We start from the raw sequence: 18,010 nt of genomic DNA, 5'->3' as shown, positions 1-18,010 counted from the left end.
CTCCCCCACTCATTTTCTGCATCACCTGAGTGGGGGTGGCCTGAATAACTGGCTCCTCAATGCCTCAGGCGCCATCAGCTCCTCCTCCCACCTTAGTTATTGAGGAGCAAAGACCACTGAAGTCAGATTTCCCCACCAACATTCCAGATAAATATTAACCATGGGGAATGAATTATCCGACATGGACCCAAGTAAAATGTTATCAGTGTTTAAGCTAATTTAAGTTTGCTGGCTTGACATAGACAATGTTTATTAATGTTAAAAAAAACACACAACAAAACAGAAACAAACTTTCATTCTACCTAGATTTGCAGAAAGTTAAATAAGCTCACGTTATCTCTGTTCCAATTTGGTAACAAAGGATACTTAAAGTGATGGTTAATTTTGTCTGTCTCATAGTTTTCACGGGTAATTGTGAAGATAGCTTTCAAAGTCCTTGGTAACCTAAAACGTTAAAGTTTTGTTTGCATGATAAATTGAGACTGAATTCATTGGCTATCTAAAGAGATAAGAAGCTAAAGCGCTAATTACTAGATGTAGGTTTGTGCTTTTGACATTGCAAAAAAACTAAGGATATTTGGAACTGTTGAAAACATGCTTTGTGCTTAATGGATCCATAGATTTGCCATAAAAAAATTCTGATATATCATAGAGTTCACAACTGGTTACTATGTAGTTTTCACCGGAGACTAAGGTTCTAAAAGTTAAAATTCTGCGACACGTAGTTAAAACTGATAAAAATAAAAATGCAATTCTGTATGGAGAAAAATAAGAGATATAAAAAAGATTCATAAGAAATGGAAATATATTTTTATTGAAGTTAAAAGAAAATGATTTTGTCCTAAATGAGACTGGTTATTAAAAATAAAAAAAAAAAAAACAACTTGGGACAAAATCTAAGTACAAAAAAAAGTTATAAAGGGTTCATAAAGAAAAATCTTTAAAAAAATTTATGTGTGGTCAAGATGGACTAAGGTTAAAATTAATAGAGTTTAAAAATACACAAAGTTAAGATTAAAATTCTTCCTCCCTTGATCCAAAGGGTTGGAAAAAAATGACAATACCCTTAATGCCAGCCTCCAAATCCTCCACATTTATGTTGTTCTTGTTTAACAGAGGAATAGATATCTTGTCATATAAAAAATAGAGGATACATTAAGGGCTTTTACTAAGATATATGGGAGGCATTTTACTAAACTTAGCTCATCGTATGCCAAAATAGATATCCACATGGCTAAAACCTATTTATGTGGGCGTTGCTAAAAATGGCAAGGGAGTAGACCTTGACTTTGCCTCTTTAACTTCCTCCCTCAATGGTCAATGATCAATATGTAAGTTACTGTTGGGCCAAAATAAAATTAATACATCCTACAACAATGAAAAAAAATCTTACTTGGTCACAGTCCATACCCCAAGGTCCTGCAGGCAGGAAACAGAGGAGTAAGAAAAACAACAACAGCAAAAACAACAAAGTAAAGACTAAGTTAGCTCTTGGAAGTAAGTAAAACCTGAGTAAAAATGACTTCCCCCCCAGCACCTCAAGCGACTCAGGGCTTTTGGCTGCCAGTCGAATAGCCAGCCAAAACACAGAGCCAAGAGATGAGATTTCTCCTGGCCAGGTATAGAAAATTGAGATAAGAGACAACTTTCTTCCTTTTTCCCATATAGGTAATTCCCCAACCAAGGCCATTACTTCATTGAAATACATTATATTTCATTTTCTTTTGCACAAAGGCTCGGCCCCAGTACAAATTGGAAGAGGGAACCTGGCCGCTGGAGAAAAAAATATCAATAACAATACTATTCTGCAATTGGACATGTTTTACAAATGTAAAGAAAAATGGGGAGAATTTCCCTATGTTTATTGTTTTGGGGCCTAAAAAATCAAGATATAATGCTTTTGTTGAGTTAGACTCTTAATGAGACAGATGTTTCAAAAAAAAATTAGGAAATTTAGGATTTAGCCCTTAAGTTATGCTAAATTAGCTACTATTTTACAAACACAAAATGGGAGCCCAGTGGCCTTTCTGGAGAAGTTGAGGGAGGCTATCAGTAAATATATGGCTCTCCCCCTTGACACTCATGAAGCTGAGATAATTTTAAAGGACAAATTTATCGCTCAATCAGCCCATTCTCTGATTGGCTCCAATCTTACAATTAATGACACACCTCCTACGCTTCTGCCTTGTGCTACTCCTACATCGTCAGAACAGGATGGATGGGCAACTTGGGAAGCACATAGAGGAGAGATAAGGCGAGTCCTTCTAAATGCTTCTATGGAAGCATCATTGATTAGAGCCCTATGGGCTCAGCTCGCCTTAAAAATTCATTATAAAACTGACAATGGTGTGTTTGTAATCAAACCACCAACACCTCTGCTAATGGTTCAATTGTTTGGCGCAACAGAGAATTTTCTGTGCCCAATCCTCATTTAAACGAGGTCCCTTACAAAAACATACATGGAAATTAATTGCTGACCTCTGCCCTTTACATACCTGGAAGGGGACATATCATAACAACATCTCCAGCAATATTCCTACTTTATCCTTCATGGTCAACAGAACCCAGTACATATGGGCTTATGTCCATTTGTCTTACTTATTATTAAAAGGAGAAAAATGTCCAGCCCCTAAAACCCCTCTGGAGGGACCTGTTCACTGTCACTGTGTCCACCCCTACTGCAGTAAATGTAGCTGAACTGGGTCCCTGGATTCACTACAGCAGAGTGAAGCTAGCATCTCAGAACTGAGCGTCCATTCCTGATGCATCAACGCTGTGCAAACTGACCATACGGAAGAAGCAGTCTGCAACTGCAGAGGCTACAGGAGCCCGCAGCTCTGCTTTAGTCACTCAGGAAGCTGACTGATCAATGCTCGGCAGAAGCTTGAGGAATCAGGGGCGCCTGGGTGGCTCAGTCGGTTGGGCGTCCGAACTTCAGCTGAGGGCATGATCTCACGGTTCATGGNCCAAAAAAAAAATAAAAAAAAAAAAAAAAAAAGAAGCTTGAGGAATCGACAGTCGGTGAAACAAGAAAACCCAAAACTGTCTTTATTTCTATATGTTTCTTTACTGTGATATACTGTCACACCTCGTTTCTCACTATTATTGTGATTTTTTGCTCTAATCTTTGTCATAAGGTTGGCTGAGGCCACCCCGGCCACCTAAAAATGTAACTAGAATACTACATCAATGTGTAACCTTGTTACCATTTAATACCACTAAGTTTCCAGAGAATGATGTTAAGAGACATTTGCTCAGGCAATCTAATTTGTCTATGGACATTCAACATCTGCAAGCAGAGATATATGAGACTTTTCAAACAAGCCCGGACATATTATCCGGTTCTAAGATGTTAGAAAGTCTATCAAAAAGATTGGGAAAGCTAAACCACTTAGAGAACATTGAGATTTTTAGTTTCTCTACTGCTATTCTGTTTCCATTAATATGCAGCGTACTTGTCCTTGCGTGTGCAGTCTGGCCCCAGGGACAAGAAGCCTATCAATGTACTGACCGACAGGTCGGGTTATACAATGTCCTCCTACAGTCCATTATACACAAACAAAAAGGGGGAGCTGTTGGAGAGCAAAAAGCCGGAGGCACCGTAAGAATGTCCTGAGCAGCAGCAGCAGGGGACAGAGCAGCAAGGAACTGAAAGCAGTTCCATCCCCAGGTTGGAAAGCCACCAGGACTGCTCGTTCTCTCCAGAAGGACATCATACGGGTGCCAGGCCAGGGACAAGAATGTTTTGTCTGGTGCCAGATGTACTCATGACCTAGTACGGAATCCACTGCAGGTGCGTGACCTGTCAAGAGGCCAAATGCCATGTTGTATGTGTTTGCTGGTATCAAATAGCAAATAAGAGAGGCTGGAGCCAGAAGACCAGTGCCTCAGCTCCTGGAGAGTCACAGCCCCTTACTTCTTAATTCCCTCATCACCACACCTTTGGGACCTGTGTCTCTCTCTTGGTGCTGCTGGCAAAGGGAAAATAAACTACTAACATTGGCCTTGAGCCTAAGCAAAACAAACCTTGTACTCAGCCTCGTCTGACATACCAGCGATAAAGGATATTGCTGTGATGTTCTCAAATCTATGAATATGCATGTTTTTTGGAGAACTGTGCTCATAGGAAAACTTTGGTAGGACAAAATTTTGGGTTATTATCATAACTCTGATCAAATAAAAGGATTTAAGATACTATACTGTGATCTACTTTTTGATAGCATACATTTTTATGCATCTTATAGTACAATAAAACAGAAGCATAACACATATTTACAACTCGATTTAAGTATATTTTAAAGTATTAATTTTCAAATTGTTCTTAGATCCTGAATTACTAAACAATATCCTCCAAGTGGGGTGCGAATTAGCAAGGTTACAACTAAGATTTACCTTTCTTCCTTTAATCCATCCAGTAGAATAGTAACTTGTTTATAATTCTGATGTACAATACTTCTACAGAAGTGTTGTTTGCAGAGAGTATGTTAAGGACACACAAAAAATCTTAAAGTGCTCTTTTGAAATAACACTTTTCTAAATAACACTTTGATATAATTTAATATATTTTTGGTGTCTGACTGCAACCTATATAATTCCAAATAACCATTTCTTGATTGATATTTTATGTAGGTAACCTATCAGATATTCTTATCCTAACACTCTACATAACGATTCATTAGAGGGTTTTTCGTAATTTAACGACAAGAAAAAAAATGATGGGGTTGAAGGTAGGTACGGAGAGGTTGATGTCTCATTAATCTGAAGTAGAAGACCCTATGCTTGTTTATTGCAAGAAAGATTATAATTACCATTTAAAATTTTATGAAGACATTCAAGTCAAGAAAAGAAAGTCAACCTTTGGTCTACTACATTACTGCTTCTGTCACTTAAAACAATGACTTATCTCTTTGTGCTTTCCATTCTCTTCTCCATAAATGGTCATTCACTTGAGATCCCTTATCCTTTGAAAAGAGTTATTATCACCCAATCTTGACTATTTGTTTATGTGCCAAACTCTTTGTCTAAAAAATTTATTTGTACAAAAAATACAGTGGAGGGGATGAAGGAAGAAGTGGTTGATAACTTGCAGTAAATTTTTTAAAAAGGTCAGCATGTAAAAATAATTATTATAGAAATAAAAATATAACACATATTACTTAAAATGATATATTTATTATAATATGTAAAGTGTGATCACAACTTAATTAATAGAAAACTGCTGTGCTCTTGTTTTTAAAAAGAGCCAAAGTTGCCTGTGCTAATGAACTTTTATTTAGAAGTTGTAACTTACTGGAATCCCTTGACATGATAGCATAGTATCACGATATTAAAAAGTTTCAACACATTAGGAACATATGCTTACCTACGGTGGAGAGTAACTCAATATTAAACTTCACTCCTAATTATGAGAGAGTGATTTTCACTTTTTCCCTAATCAATTTGTAGGCTTTATTAGTTTATTCAGCAAATATGTATTGAAGCCCTACGAGTTTCAGAGACTTGATAGAAGAGCGAGCAAACAGAGGTATCACTGTGAAGGGAGAACTCAAGCAGCATGAGGTCTATAACACATATGAACAATAACATAATAATGATTGCTAAAGTTCTTGATCTTTACAAATGCAAGAAATGTCTGAAGTAAGTTTATATATACTAAGAGCCTTAAAATTTAGTGCTTAGTCTAGAGACCAGCTGATACTTCTCCTCTTGTTTTTATATCATTTATATCCAGGATTAATTATCTTATTGCATATATGCAAAAAGGTAGAGCTAGGGGGTGAATATAAGTTAAATTATTACTTACAAGCAGTGATTCAAGGTAATAGAATATACACCACAGGGAACAAATTGCATGTAGAAAAAAACACACTTGCAAGCACACACGTAGTCCTATGTCAATCAAGTGTTTATTAATGGAGGCATACATATTATAGGCAAGTATAACAATATATATCACATATGCATATTTTTTAATGTATGACACTTCCTCCTATGTATTATTATGTATAATATATAGGTAAACTTCTTAATATGCTCCTATTTTATAAAATCAGGCTATTCTTCCTTCACTTGTAACTGACTACTAATTTATGTCGATATCGTAATGTTGTATGTTTATTAGTGAACATTCAGAAATGATGCAAATGTCTAGCAAACATGAAATATTTAAATCAATGCATTGTGGTATCAGATTAGTCACCAATTTAATAATAAAATTTAACAATTAAAAATTGCATATTTAAAATTATGTAATAACAAAGAAAGACGAAGTATTTTATACCATATTTACCATATGAACTACATTTTATTTATGGAGATTGAGACAGAATGTTATGAATAAAACCATATGAAACTACATTTTATTTATGGAGATTGAGACAGAATGTTATGAATAAAACCATATGAAACTACATTTTATTTATGGAGATTGAGACAGAATGTTATGAATAAAATGGTTACTCAAAATTAGAAAAAATTTTAAAATGCATATTTATGGGAGAACTGATTTTTCTTCTAATCATTGCCATGCTATTTCCTTTTTATTTATGTATGTATTTTATTATTTTTAAATGATTATTTCGTTTTTAGAGAAAAAGAGAGAGACAGAGTGTGAGTGGGAGAAGGGTCAGAGAGAGAGGGAGACATAGAATCTGAAACAGGCTCCAGGCTTTGATCTGTTGGCACAAAGCGACATGTGGGGATTGAACTCACGAACTGTGAGGTCATGACCTAAGACTACGTTAGGCAGTTAACAGACTGAGCCACCCAAGCATCATGCCATGCTATTTTCTAGTAGCTCTATAGTATACATATTTATTTTATAATAAGAAAATGTATTAAGTGAAAGAAACTTGCATATATAATTAACTCACTAAACATTTATGGAGTGATAATTGTGTTTCTAGAACACTATTAAATATTGATTTGGTAAGGTAACAAAGTTACATAAATAGGCCACTTCAATACATGTTGAAAGTACTATGTTAAGTCAAATGTAAAAAGACTATTGGGTACTTAACCTTGATTGGAATTTGAGTGACATGCATTTGAGAAAATGAAATTTGAACTGACTTTGCAGAAGAACAGGGAGTTTTCCAGGCATGAACTTATTAAGTAAATAACCTTATCAGGTAAATAACACAAAGTATATAACACATGAAGGCATACAAGAGTGATCTGGGGTTACGATAGGCAGCAAGTTCATAAAATTATTTTTCAGGCACAAATAACAGTAAGAGCAGAATTGGATCTGCCAGTCTAACAATTGATCTCACTCTATAATAAGACATTAAGTTTGAACTTTTTCTTATAGTTTACAGAGAGCCACTTGTGTTTGTTCAATAAGGAATGACACAGAAGGAGCTATTTTTATTTTGCAAAGATGACTGTGGGGGCCAAATTTAATATAAAAAGGAGGAGATGCAAGAAGGGAGAGTGAGTTGGAGGCTACTGTGGTTTGTTTAAATGAGGAGATGATCATAGTCAAAACCAGTACAACAGAAATGGAATAGAGTTAGCATATGTTCACAGCCATAGTAAAGTAAAGGCACAGATTGAAAGTAAAGAGGTCATTTAAATAAAGATAAGGATATACTGATTAGTTTTGCGGTCCACGACAGTATGTTTGTAGAAAAAAAAAGTGTGGAAAAATTGAAGAGGCAGTGGTAAAAGATGCATTTACTTTTAATTCATCAGTCTATGAAAATATTTATAAGGCACTATCAAATAAGATATGAATCCATATCTATGTAAGGAAAGACTTAATTCAGGCGGATGATTTCAGCAGAGAAAATGTTCTGACCAAGAGCAAAGGCGCTTTGCGGTGCCTGTGTGGCTCAGTTGGTTAAGCATCTGACTTTGGCTCAGGTCATAATCTCATGGTCGGTGAATTCGAGCCCCATGTCTGGCTCTGCTGAGGATTCTGTGTCTCCCTCTCTTTCCACCCCTCCCCCACTCATACCCTCTCTCTCTCTCTCTCTCTCTCTTTCTCTCTCTCTCTCTCTGTCAAAAAATATAAAACACTTTTTAAAAAGAGCAAAAGGGCTTTTCTTTTATAGGGAGTAAACAGCTAAGGAGAAGAAAAAGTGGTGAATGGCACACCCCTTGACAGGGTAGAGGGGAAGCCAGTCTTTCAGGTAGCCGACCACAGGAAGGGCTGTCAAGGATTGGTCATGTGGTGCTGAAATTGGGTCAAAATTCAGGGGCTTTAGAGAGAGAGCAACTTAAGCAAAGTTTTGTTGAAGGGCATTTTGTTCTGATTGATTGGTGGGCATAAGAGATTCAGCTAATTGTTATGAGAAGAGAAGGGAATTTGGAAGGTCTGGCATAGGGAAGCAAAAGGGAATGGCATCGGTGAGTCATCTAAATCGTATGGTGAAGGATGATTGCTCCCAGTAAGCTGTTTCCAGAACACAGAAAGGTGAGGGGCTTTCTCTATCTGTAGCTCTTGTCCAGGATCACAGGGTTCTGATAAAGTTCAAAAATGTCAGCAGCTACAATGATATAGACCCGAGTGTTAAAATAAAGAAAGAAAACAGAGCTACCATTGGAAACAGTCAGGCTACTGGGGAAGAGAGATGTGCTAATAACTCACATAATTAAATAAATGTTATAACAGAGGTATAGAAAAGGTAAAATATGAGTACATAAAAGGTTATGCATAGTTTTCAACTTCAATGTTAAAGAATTTTAAAAGTCGATAACAGAGTGATGCCATTAAAAATGTGTAGCTCGGTGGGCACCTAGGTGGCTCAGTTGGTTGAAGGTCTGACTCTTGATTTCAGTTCAGCACATGATCTCACGGTTCATGAGTTGGAGCCCTGCACTGGGCTTTGTGCTGATAGCATAGAGCCTGCTTGGGATTCCCTATCTCCCTCTCTCTCTGTGCCTCCCCCACTCATGCTCTCTCTCTTTCAAAAATAAATAAACATTTTTTAAAAATGTGTAGCTCAGGCTTCCAGGAGACACAACTGTAGAAGCGAGTGCTGCACCTCCAGCTGGCTGGACTTGTGAAACTGGCGAGGGGGTGGCACATAGCAAAGTAAACCCCAGTACTAGAGTGGCGGATCACCAGGGCATCTGGCTGGCCCACGCCATCTTGCTGGGACTACGGCACATGGCTGTACTCAGCATTTCTGTTGTTTGACCCTGACCAACATCATCCACTACTTGGCTATGTAGGTGAAAGGGACACTCTCATTCCTCGGAGACCCCTGGCCAAGGAATGGCTCTGCTACTGACACATCGGGAACAGACGGACTATGGATTCCAATTTACTTTTCCCCGCAGTTCTTCAGCACCTTTCCTATTGTACGCTGCCTCCTGGCCAGCTTCTACATCAAGCTGATACTGCTCACTTCCTCGTCAATAGACCTCGTTGCTCAGCATACTGCTACTTAAGTTGTCACAACTTCATAGGGTCTGTCTCTTTGGCATCAACAAATACTGAGGGATGGGGCCAAATACTGAGGGAGAGGCTGAAATAAGGCTCCGTAGCACCCTTGCCTTCTCCCATGCTGTCTTTATGTGTTGAAAGCCTGAGAACTATACAACTTTTCCCACACTCCCTGGAAGACAGTATGTTGAGAAGTGGGGCTCCCTGGGCCCAGCCCTGTGAGGAGCAGGGTTCTTTGAATCAAGAAATGCAGATGGGATAAGGGAGGAATCACTCTCTTCCATAGCAGGAAGCCATGTGTGTGCAGTGTGTTTGGTGATTTCGTTTTTCCATATTTTCCCTCTACCACCACCCTCCATCTCTGTCTTACTTTATATTTTAAAGATAATTGTTTCCTGAGAAACAATCTTTAAAGATTAAAGATAATTGTTTCCTGAGAAAAATGTGTAGTTCTGAAACAGTCAAAGAGAAAGAACCTTCTAGGCAACAGGCATAGCATGTGCTCAGGAGATGGACAAGGCTAACTTCAGTATGCTAAGATGATAAGGTGCCTATCAGGAGAACTAGGAAATACAGTTAAGAGAAATAAGCAGAGGCCAGATCAGAAGATCTTGACAAATTTTTCCTACAGGTTATACAGAACCGTTGAGTATGTCCATTCCCCTGAAATTCCCTCAACTGAGCCACTTTGCCACTTACAAACTTGGCTGGAATTTTGCTTCTCCTCTCATTTTGCCCCATGGTCTGTGACAGGGAGGGACTTTTTTGCTGTTCAATATATAACTGAAATGTAACTTGGTAAAACACATTTGCAGGAGGACTGGGTAACATTAGCAAAATATGACAGTTTTACCTTTATTTCACTTGACCCTAGATTTCTAGAGGAATATTTAAGTGTTTCAAATAAATTTCCATAAATAGTGGAATAAGGTTTTAGCCACTAGAGTAAGCTCATAATTTGTCCTTTTATAGTCTTCATAGATAGGTGAGGTCACTTCACTTCTAAGAAGGAAAATTGGCCAGGTTTCAAGAAACTAAATTAGTCTGAGTGCTAGTAAAATCTAAGTGCCAAAATAAAAATGTGTATGCCTCTGGGTTTTGCCCATAGATAAGATAACATTTCGGCAATATTTGACTATGATGTTTGGGCAATTTATCTCACCAACAAAGATTTAAGATCTCCTTCCTTGCCACTTCTACTCACCCACCCTACAATTTCTTTTCTATCATTTGTTCAAACACCCTTCCAACTGCTTTCTCCTAACCCCTCTATTCCATTTCAGTTTTTCCTTGTTATAACATTTCTTGTTGGAAGGACTTATTTTCCTGTTTAGTAATGCTGTTTATGAGCTATAACAATGGTTCTTAAGCTTTAATGTAAGAATCTGTTAGAGAACTAATTTAAATGCAAATTCTTATACTTATCAACAAAGATTCTGAATCAATAAGTTAGTAGTCTTAGGCCAAAGAATGTCTGTGTTTAATAGGCATTGCAGATAATTGGAATACAGTGATTTCCACAGCATATTTAGAAACTCATTGTATGATGAGACAGAAATTGGCTGAAAATCAGCCTAATTAGTTCTAGATATTTTATTACTAGAAGCTGAGTTTGAAAAACTTAGCAGGTAATAGAGTTTCATATTACTTATATTTTAAAAATCTGTATTTTGGACATTGTATTGATGTGTGGTGTTCATCTTATTTTTCTGCCAAAAACCATCATAATGTCATCAAATCATTAGTATCTCTATGATGGGATTGCTACTGTTCTGATTGTTCCTCTTTTAAGGAACAATGACTAAATCATTTCTTGGCTAAACCCAAGAAATTGACAGTGGAGCATTAAATGGTGCATATGGAATAAAAGAGAGCCCTGCATGGGGCACCTCCTTTGTAGAAGTGACATTGATATTGTCACTGAACATTTCATGTTTAACAATTTTGTATCAAATCTATTTTTCAGGACAATGACAATATACTTAAGACTTAACATAGTAGTAAGCTGTGTGTTTTTCTTATTTATCTGTGGGTTTTTTTGTCACCAGAAGTAACCACAACAACTATCATTGTGTAGGTGTTTGCGAATGAACAATCAAATAAATGAGTAAAAGGCACAATATCATAATTTCAAATACTCTATTGAATGAGATTAGCTCTCTAAAGGGAGTTGACATAAAAATAATTTTTATTGCTCATGACTGTATTGGATTGAATATTTTCTCCTGAAAAATTCATGTCTCCTGCAACCTGTGAATGAGATGATTTTTGGAACTAGGGTCTATGCGGTTAAGATGAGGTAGTGCTGGATCAGAGTGAGCCCTAAATCCAGTATGGCCGGTGCCTTTTAAAAGGAGATAAATTTAGAAGCATGCACACAAATACACACACACATACAAACACATACAGAAGATGGTCACATAAAGATGAAATTAGAAATTGGAATAATAAAATTACAAACCTAGGAATTCCAAAAATTTCTGGTAGCCACCAGAATCTAGGAGAGTAGCAGGAAAAATAATATCACTATTAAATAAGAGAGTATGACCTTTGCTTATACCTTGAATTTGGATTCTAGCCTCCCCAACTGTGGTAGCGTAAGTTTCTGTTGTAATAAGCCACCCAGTTTGCAGTACTTTGTACAGAATACCTAGGAAACTAATCCAAAGATCAACAACTTTAGAAAAGTATACATGAAACAATGATTACATTTTGAACTCAATTATCTTTTTATTTGTTTTTAAGTAAACAGATATGCATTTAAAATATATCTCCTTTCTGTATACTATTCTCTCAATCTTTGCTTCTTAAAATCTTTGTTGCATATAATATCCTCACATATTATGTTACGTTTATGCTTGTATACTTTCACAGAAATCTTATTTTAGCTTTATATGTAAGATATTTTGTTAATAATGGAAAATAATATTTATAATGTGTGCACAGACTAAGTAACTTGGCACAGTTACTCTGAAAAAAAAAAGTCTCTCCAATGATAAAGAAAGACCACCTATTCTCTCAAGATGGGAAAATCTGAACAAATTTATGTTTCATAAAAAAATGTCAGACCACCTCCATTAAGAAATTAGTATGGGAAACAGATTATTGACAGGCTGAACAAATGTGGTTTTTTAAATCTTTCTTAGACCAGCATGCTGTTTCCTTTTTCATTATAAGAATGCTAGAATTGCTCACTAGAAAATCAAGCCACAGTTTTTTAGAGTTGAAGAGAGAAAAGTCCATGATTTACAACTGGTGTGAGATTAGGCTAAGCATTTGTCTAAAATGGTTCATGCAGCTCACACTGGCTGTACACTTTGTTTTAATTTTAACTATATGTTTGAAGCCAGTTATTTTGAGCCTCTTGATGACAGTGCCCCTTTGTGGGATTTGAAATAATGTGGAATAACTCATGCTGCATTGTACCCGCATGGCTTCCTACTTAAGAATTAATTGCTAACATTTTGCCTTGTCCTTATGTGCATTATGTTCTAAACATAAGGACTTTTTATAATTAAGGGAAACAGCCAGTACCCTGGCCAGCACAGTAAATGCAAACTTGTATTAACAATACTATAAGCCCCTGTGTTTGTATAGGAAATTACAATAACGTCCTAAACTCAATGTCAAGTTTTATTCCCACATTTATGATTCTTTGGAGCTAATGCTTATTCAAGGAGAGCAAAATTGTGTGAATGTAATGGGCAATCAGATTATACCTTTAACATTTCTAGGAATCTTTCTGTATATGTGATAAAGAATGTTATTTAATGACTGTTGAAATAAACTAGATAATATTAAAAGTTTCTGTGTATTTCAATATGTTTTCTAAATCATCTAATATTTCAGGTATTGGCAGGGATGCAGTTGGGGGTAGGAGGTAAAGTAAGAATGAGAATAGCTAAGTCTTTTTTTAAAATAATTAGTTATTTCTGAGGCACCTCAGTTAAGCATCTGACTCTGGATTTTGGCTCAGGTCATGATCTCACAGTTTGTGAGTTCAAGTCCCAAGTCGGGGATCTACAATGAGAGTGTGGAGGCCGCTTGGGATTTTCTCTCCACCTCACTCTTCCTCCCTCCCTCTCTCTCAAAATAAATAAATAAACTTAAAAATTTTAAAGAACTAGCTATTTCTTATTAAAAAGACTTATTTTTATTGAAGTATTATTTGTATGCAGTGTCACATACAGATCTTTGGTAAGGAAATCTGTGTGTCGGTGTACAAATGTGTTCATCTATGTAGCCCTTTCACCTATTAAGATACAGAATATTTCTGTCTCTCACACACCTTGCTTGTGCATGTTTCCAGTCAATCATCATCCCCTCTGACCCTACTCTATCTCAGCATTTCTCTGATATCTTTCACTACTGCCTGGATTCGCCTTTTCTGGAACATCATATAAATAAGTCATTGAGTGCACTCTTGTGTGCCTGTGTTCTTTTACTCAACATATTCTTTTAGGAAGGTAATCCATGTTGCTACGCATATCCCTAGTTCATTCATGTTTTGTTTTAAGAATCTTAAAGTTCCACTTTTCTATCTCCCATCTTTTGTGATTATGTTGTCATATATTTATTTAAAAACATTATATTGAGTTATGATTGATTACAAAATCCTGTCTATATTTAATGCATACAATTTGGTGAGCTTGGAGGCTTGGAGAGAAGTACATACCTATGAAACTGTCACCATAATCTATGCTCTAAATATATCCATTGCCTCTGAAAGTTTCTTACATTCTCTTTATTTCTTATTGTTATTTTTAATATATTAAGATATATTTTATATATATAATTATGTATATATTTAATAATATTAAAATATCATTGTATACTTTAAAACACACATTTTATTTTTATATATATTTTAAACTCTGCAATACTCTGTCATAATGTTTGATTTACATATTGGATTACCTTCAAAGAAGATAATGAAAGAATGAAGAAGCTGGATAGAGTATTTATATATTTTTTCAAACATGCACAATTTCTGATTTTTTCCATTTCCCTATATAGGCCCCAATTTTGTGTGAAATCCTAAAGAACTTTCTTTGACATTTTTATTGCCTTGTTCTGCTACCAATATATACTCTTGATTTTTATTTATTTGAAAATCTATATAGTTTGCTTTCAACTTAAGGATTTTCTTACTTGAATGGAATTCCAGGTTTACAAGTTTTGATCTGCTGTGTTTGTTCTGTTTTGTTTTGTTGTCCATCAGCTACTTAAGATTTCATTTCTACGTCTTTTGGCTTACATAGTTTCACATAGTCTTTTCTTCTCACTTTTAACCTGTCCATGATCTATATTTTCATTTCTCTGACATTAAGATGTGATCCTTATCACCAGTTGTCAGCCTTTTGATTGTGACTTGCCCTTGAGTGATTTCCTTTATGTTTATCCTACTTGAGACTTGTTGCCTTTCTTGACTATGTGAGTTTATGCTTCTCAAACAACTGGACTGGAACATCTTCAGTAAATTTTAAAATATTTGTTCTGACCACCTGTATCCTGTGACTAAAATTCCATGCATGTGCCTAAAATTCTGTATAAACTTTTATTTTTTCCCACAAGTCAATGAGATTCTGTTCATTTGGTTCCCATTTCCATCTAACTACTTTTTTAGAGGTTCCCTTTACCATTACCTTATTTGTTTCACATCCTCTTCATTTTTTCTTTAATATATTTTAATAATTTGATAACCACTGCTTTAAATTCCTTGCTTGCTATTTCAAGTTTTTTTCAGTGATTTCTGGATAGCTGTATTGATCAAGAAAAGATTTCATCTTTATGAGTCACACTGCCTTTGCTTCTTTGCATATAATTTTTTTTTAAATTTTTTTAATGTTTTATTTATTTCTAGGAGAGAGAGAGAGAGACAGCGTGAGCAGGGGAGGGTCAGAGAGAGAGGGAGTCACAGACTGAAATAGGCTCCAGGCTCTGAGCTGGCAGTCAGCACAGAGCCCGACGCGGGGCTCGAACCTACAAACTGCGAGATCATGACCTAAGCGAAAGTCGGACGCTTAACCGACTAAGCCACCCAGGCGCCCCATTTGCATATAATTTTGGATTGTACACCAATCATACGGTTGGACTGGAGTGCGAGTTTTATCATGACAGGAAATCAATTTACTTGGCAATTATCTTGACCATTTTAAAGACTATTTTAGGTTGTTTTAGGAATGTAGTATTCACCTGTATGTATGGTTTACTTCAGTCTAGTTTAGGCCCAACACTATGGGGAAGGCTTTTTGTGGTCTCTAGTGATTTCGGGGCCCCTGCTGATCGCTGAGTGTTCAGTGTGCCACTCCATTATGATTGTTTTCAACACAATTATCTTCTAGGCTTTTATGAATTCCAGGGATCCTCATCTCACAGTCCCTGGATACTTGTTCTTATGCTTGTAATTGTTTTGTTCCCAACAGCTGTTCTTTTTCGGGCCTCATGCAAAGAGTAGGCATACATGGGATCTAGCCCAAAACTCAAGGAGAGCCTCTTACTTATAAACAGATCTTTTTCTCCGCCTAGTTGCCTTATCACCAGTATTTCATTCTAAAATGTTTAGGCATCTGTGTAACTTCGCACTCTGATCTCATCCTAACAAGGCAGCATATTCTATATGCTGCAACTGTCCTCACATACATGCTGTGGTTTAGAAAATGCCTCAAGGCAGAAAGTCAGGATAATCATGTAGCTTATCTTACTTAGCATCCTTACTCACAGATCATAGTCCTGAACTGTCTGCTGTCCAACATCTAAAACCATTTATTTTGTGCTTTTTCCTTCAGTTATTTGTCTAGTTTAAAATGTCTCGTCAGGTTGTTATTACAAATGACTAGGGTGTAAATTAGTTACAGAGTTTTAATTATGAAATAATGAAAAAATCTATTTCCTTTTTTAATGTTTATGTATTTTTTTAAATTTATTTCTAGGGGAGAGAGAGAGAGAGAGACAGCGTGAGCAGGGGAGGATCAGAGAGAGAGGGAGTCACAGACTGAAACAGGCTCCAGGCTCTGAACTGGCAGTCAGCACAGAGCCCGACGCGGGGCTCGAACCCACGAACCGCGAGATCACGACCTAAGCGAAAGTCGAACGCTTAACCGACTAAGCCACCCAGGCGCCCCTAATGTTTATGTATTTTTGAGAGACAGAGAGAGACAAAGCATGAGAGGGTGAGGGGCAGAAAGAGAGAGACGGAGACACAGAATCCAAAGCAGGCTCCAGGCTCTGAGCTGTCAGCACAGAGCCTGACGTGGGGCTCGAACTCATGAACTGTTAGATCATAACCTGAGTCAAAGTCGGTTGCTTAACCAACTGAGCCACCCAGGCATCCCTGAAAAAACGATTTCTAAATTTAAAATGTATTTGTTTTATTATTTTATTTAAATAAACATGTATGTTTGTTTTAAATATCAAGTATAAGGAAATATCATTGTAAACCCCTTCCTGTATTAAACCCCGTGTGTTAATAATGTCATATAACTACATAGTTTGAGATCCATATATGAATCCAGAAAATGTGACTCACATGAATGCTCTGCCATTTTGTTGCTTCTCTCTTCCATGATAATGTGATGAATAATTTTATGTATCAGTTTGACTGGGCCAAAGTGTGCCCAGGGATTTAGCTTAATATTTTTTCTGGGTATATGTGTGATGGTGACTCTACATGAGAATTAGTAGACTGAGTGAAGAAAATTGCCTTTGCCAGTGGGGTTAGGCCACATCCAATCCACTGAAGACCTGATTTGAATAAAAGGCTGAATGAGAAAGACTTTCCTATCTCTGCCTGGCTGTCTTCAACCTAGGATATCAGTCTGCATCTACCTTCAGACTTGGACTCAGACTGGACTCAATCATCAGCTCTCATGGTTTTCAGGCCTTTGGACTAGGACTGGAATTTACACCATCTGTTCTCAGGCTTTTGGACTCAGATTAGAACTACACTGTTCATTCTTCTAGGTCTCTGGCTTGCCAACTGCACATCTTGGAGAAGCGAATTCCTTACTTTAAATATCTCTCCCATTCTCTGTCTCTCATTTGCAATCTCTGGCTCTTATGTAAACAGAAGCTTCATAATTAAGGTATCGAAATACCTTAAATTTCCACATATTAGGAAATTTTAAGTCATTTCTAAATTTTAGGAAATTTTTCATCATTTGTAATTATTTTGAAACCTACTTTATGCCATATCTTACTGTGCTGCATGTACTTGACCTCTAGTACTAAACCAAAGATGTATGTCTGAGTCATAATTTATTCATGTGACTCATACTTCCTTTGTAAATATTCTTTGTTTTATTCCAGTCACATTAATTAAGAATTATTATCTGTTCATTTTAAAATGTAGAGTGCTTGAAAGGACGTGAGTCTAGGGGAAAATATTGCCTAGGACTATTCATTTAATATCTCAAAGTGTAAAAATACATAAGGTCCATGAAGACAGAACAACATTTGTGTTTTTCAAAGGTGTATTTCCAGGGATCTGGAATATTGTGTGCCCAACTAATGCTTATTGAATGACTGACGTTCACAAATTGTATTCCACGTATTCCTCATTGTATTGGATTTTAAAACAAATATTGGATTCATTTAAAAAAGAGGTTAAGGTTTAAC

General features: G+C 36.5%; 1 long non-coding RNA gene and 1 pseudogene across 2 annotated transcripts in view; one reads left to right on the top strand and one right to left on the bottom strand.

Moving 5' to 3' along the window:
* The window catches only part of LOC144234772 (uncharacterized), a 46,664-nt gene that overhangs the window by 20,515 nt on the left and 8,139 nt on the right, over positions 1 to 18,010 (bottom strand). The window lies entirely within an intron of this gene.
* LOC144234761 (ORM1-like protein 2 pseudogene) lies at positions 1,377 to 9,448 on the top strand (annotated as a pseudogene).

The sequence above is a fragment of the Crocuta crocuta genome, unplaced genomic scaffold, assembly GCF_008692635.1.
Source record: "Crocuta crocuta isolate KB4526 unplaced genomic scaffold, BGI_CrCroc_1.0 scaffold709, whole genome shotgun sequence".
Classification (NCBI taxonomy): domain Eukaryota; kingdom Metazoa; phylum Chordata; class Mammalia; order Carnivora; family Hyaenidae; genus Crocuta; species Crocuta crocuta.
The sequence above is the reverse complement of the archived record's forward strand: the minus strand, read 5'-3'. Positions and strand labels throughout refer to the sequence as shown.